General features: G+C 38.7%; 1 non-coding gene across 1 annotated transcript; it reads left to right on the forward strand.

Moving 5' to 3' along the window:
* The first annotated feature begins 2,299 nt into the window (after positions 1–2,299).
* Positions 2,300–2,373, forward strand: LOC118349743. Its single transcript, XR_004802662.1, has one exon. It is a non-coding gene; the product is annotated as a small nucleolar RNA R66 (small nucleolar RNA).
* Positions 2,374–4,678: the final 2,305 nt, after the last annotated feature.

Below are 4,678 nucleotides of genomic sequence, written 5' to 3' on the forward strand. Positions count from 1 at the left end.
AATAAAAAGAATGTCATATTTCTTTACGTACAACAGCTTGAATCTGCATCAAATATGAAACATTTTATCGTCTAATGTGTCTTCTCCAACAATTTCATAAGGGAAAGGGAAATACTAATTTATTTATAAAATTATTTTATAAAAATAAATTTATAAATATATTGTAACGTTCTTAGTTTTACTATAAAGTAAATATGTTGTATCATATTAAGTCACATTAGTTAATCTGTAACTTTATTTTTACTATATTCTTTGATGGAATAGCATTTTCATTCAAGATTTTAAAACCTTAAGTTTCCTCTACACCTTTTGTGTTTGTGTTTTAAATCTTTTTTAGTTTTTTAATAAATCAAGTGTCATCACGCAGTGATGCTATGTACGTACATTAAGAGGGTCATCTGAACTGTAAGCATCTGATGATCAAGTAGCATTATTGATCTATCATTTTATAAACAATTGAAATTTTAATAAACAATACGAGAAATTTTAAAAGTCCAAATGAATTAGAAGCGAAATGTTTATTAACAAAAATCAGACAGAAAATACATTTTTGCAAATTTTGAAACTCCAAAGAGCAATATATATATGTGTGTGTGTATATTTATATATAGGATGTGTGTATATATATATAGGAATTGAAAACCCAATAAAATTCTTTTAAACGAGTAAGACTCAACTGATTTTGCTTTAGAGAAATAATTCTTATTAGATTTGGGGGTTAGAGCACTGGCAACTGCAAGTGGAAGTTATAATTTAACTAAGAGAAATTTTATTTATAGTCTCCAGATAGAAATTGCATATGTAAATACTTCATTAAATAAAAAAAGTATCAATTTGTAATTTTAAAAAAATTTAAGGATAAAATTGATTAAACTTACATATACAATCTACATTTAGAGATTGTACATAGAATTGTTCTTTAACTAATGTGAAGAAAAAATTATCTACATTAAATTAGTTAAACAAATTTTATCTACAAGATGAGCTACAGTAATTTCAAAACTCAAGTCATATTTGAATTGAATTGTAGCTCAATCAAAATGAATATTTAATCATTTTCTGAGATCACTTCGCACGGCTCCCTTTCGCTTTCCTTCCCGCGGCCATGTCTCCTTGTTACCTCCCTATCTTCATCATCTATCTCTTTCTTCCCTCCCTATCTCCGGCGGCTCTATCTCCTTCATCCCTTCCTATCTCCCGCACAGCTCCTTTCTCGTAGCTCTGGGCAACTCTTATCTCCTTTCCCGCAGCTCTTGGCAGCTCGTGTCGCAGCCCCCTGGCCACAGCTCCTCGTGTCACAGAAGCGCACTTACGAGACAGACAGACACATTCACACACACACACACACTCACAGCTCGATAAGAAGAGAGAGGACCATCGTCCACAAGGCCCAAGGCCTAAGCCTGAAAGCAACAGAAACCTGAGGCTGAGATCGGAGGCAGAGACTCCGTCCTTTCACAGATCGGACCAAAACCGTGAGTTGTTTTCCCACATTTGCCACACTCTGCTTCTTTCTCTGCCCTCTCGGATCTGCTTACTCGTGCATGGTTGAAATGTAGCTCTAAATTCAAATCTTCAATGCCTCGATCCGTGCGGTGTCGTTTGCAAAGAACAAAAATCTCTGATTAGCGGGGATTAACGCAGCTATTTGCTCTAGTTGAGTTCAGTCCTCTGTGTGTACTCGTATATACGTTGTGTGTATTTCATAGCAGTTAAGATTCAAGCAAAAGTTTAAAGCTATGAATTTTGACGTCCGCGTGAATTAGATAATTAATTATTTATAGTTTGAGTCAGCAGATGACTGATCTCTTTTCTTGATTGAATCTAGATCAATTGGTGAAATATTGGCTTTAATGATAGAAGAATATCCTAGTCGCTTATATGCTATTAGTGCTTCTCATTTACTTTGCTAAGACTGAAAAATTATGAATTCTTCCTGATTTGTCTCCCAATTTCTGGAATTGGTGCTTCTTAGTCAGTGATTCTATATTGGGCTCGTGAGATCCTAAATATGGATTGAGCAAACGCCAATACCTGCCTCTACGAGGATTCTTTCTATTGTTTTGTAGTGCTCGAGTGCCTATCTTTACCTTGGGAAACCCCTTCTTTCTCCTGGAATTTTCACATCCAATTTAAGGTTTGCTTCTTGTATGGACAATTGTCTGTGCTCCCTTCCATTCTTCCTTCATTAAAATTTTCGCTTATATTTGGTTGGTCCTGTAGTTTTCTCTTGTTTTCTGCTAATTATTTGTAGTTACCATTACGTATGTTTCCTTCTATAAATATCTTAGCATATGGCTCCAATGATGGCATGAAATCTTTGAGACCTGATTGTCCAATTTGATGACAACTATAAGCATATTTTTTGAGGATGCCTTGCAATTGATGAAACCCTTTGGCGATGAAGCGTACCTTGTGCTGTTCAATGGACTCGCCAGCATGATGTTTTGTGCGGATAACCCACTTGCAACCAACAATGTTAAAGGAAGGGGGAGGAGGAACAAGGGTCCATGTTTTACTTTGGAGGAGGGCTTGAAACTCTCTGCTCATGGCGTTGCGCCACTCAGAGAATCGACTGGTGTAGTAAACAGGGTCTTCGAGAACATCAACAGAGGCGGTAAGGCACTAGCGGGGAGGGGGTAAGGTATGTGACCATGGTTGAGCTGTTTGGGCCTGAAGGTGTTGGTTTTTTACTGTGTAACGATGGGAGATCGTGGAGGTGGTGGGGGATTAGAAGGAGATTCTAAGGTAGAGTTAAGAGATGGCGAGTTGGAGGTTGAAGATAGAGAAGGGTTTGTTTGATGAGACGAAGGGGATATATCGGGTGTAGAGATTGGGTTGGAAGTAGAGTTGGGGTTGTTGGTTGAAGTTGATGGAGTTGGGCGCATAATAGAAGGCAACGTAATGGGTAAGGCTGTGCATGTGGGTCGAGTAGCAATGAGGCCTGATGTTGAACGGGAAGAGTAAGTGAAGGAATTTTCATTCAAGAAAACATCACGGGATATATACATTCTGTTAGAAGGAAGATGTAGACACTTATAGCCTTTATGAATGGGACTATATCCAAGAAAAAGACAAGAAATAGCAAAAATTAATCTTGTAATTGTTATGGGGCTGAAGATTGGACCGACATTCAAAACCAAAAACTTTGAGAGAGGAGTAATTGTGGTCTTTGTTGAAAGGAAATAGGTAAGGTGATTTGTTTTGGAGAGATGAGATGGAAGAAAATTTATTAAATATGCAGTAGTGTGGAACGCGTCCGACCAAGACTTGTAGGGAAGGGATGCCGTTGCTAAAAGAGCAAGACTAGTCTCAACGATGTGATGATGCTTTCTCTCAACCATGCCATTTTGTTGGTGAGTGTGAGGGCAAGAAAGTCGGTGTGCAATGCCTTGGGAATTAAGGACGCGAGTGGGGGTCAAAATTCATCGCCCCAATCACTTTGAACAATTTAAATTTTAACATTGAGTAATCTTTGAACATATTTTTGAAATAACAAAAAAGTAGATGTTGCATCACCCTTAAAGGCGAGGGGGTAAAACCAAGTGTATCAGCTATAGTCATCAACAAAGGAAATGTAGTATCGAAAACCATCATGTGACATATAAGGGGATGAACCCCAAACATCTACAAAAATTAAGTTCAAAGGTCCTGAAGACTGATTAACAGAAGTCTTAAATGGCAATTGCCGACACTTGGCAAGGGGACAAGTAGAACAAAAGAAACTAGGCTGAGTGGGAAGAAACAGTAAACACTTGGTGCGTAGAATGTGAGAGACAATCTGAAGAGATGGATGACCTAGGTGATGGTGCCATTGAGCTATTGTAGTTCTTTTACCAACAAGAGCAACCGAAGATGACTTTGGGATGACAGGTGGAGGAAATAGGTAGAGTCCATTACGTGTTGGTCCTTGGATTAAGGGAGTCCCCGTTTGCTTGTCCTTCACAAAAAAATGTGAACCATGAAACTCAAAGAAAACACCGTTATCTTGGCAAAATTGATGGACAGAGACTAGATTTTTTGTGATTTGAGGAACATGTAGTAAATTACGAAGTAAAAATTTAGAAGATGATATAGGGAGTTGGGAGTTACCAATATGAGTGATGGGAATACTAGTGCCATCGCCTACTCTGATTTGTTCTGGGCCAAGATATTGCTCTGCCGAGATGTTTAAAGTTCTGAAGATCAGAAGCTAGGTGGTTGGTTGCCGCTGAGTCAGGTACCATTGTTGGTCTGAGAGAGAATGAGAGTTACTGTAGTGAGCCGAAAGAGATCTTGGAGGCCCGTACTGATATGCTTGATCAAAGCGGTGGTAGCATTGCAAAGCAACATGCCCAACCTTGTTACAAACTTGACATGTTGGCTTGCTAGTTTGTTGAGAAGGAGAAGAATGAGAAGTGCGACCACCATGATTTTGACCCACACGACCTCCTTTTTGACCACCACGAAAAACACTGCGTCCTCCACGATGAAAGAAATGGGTGGTGAGATTGGCAGAGGGATTGAGTAAAAGACCTTGTTGAATGGAGTTAAGAGAGGTGCGAGTTTCAAAAGTGAGAAGAAGATTGAAAAGCTTAGCTGAGCTTATGGGGGTGGCTCGTGTAGTGACGAAGATGACAAATGATTCAAATTCAGAGTTGAGTCCATTGAGGAGGTAGGAGACAACTTCAGAGTGATG

Source organism: Juglans regia, chromosome 10 (assembly GCF_001411555.2).
Source record: "Juglans regia cultivar Chandler chromosome 10, Walnut 2.0, whole genome shotgun sequence".
Taxonomy (NCBI): Eukaryota; Viridiplantae; Streptophyta; class Magnoliopsida; order Fagales; family Juglandaceae; genus Juglans; species Juglans regia.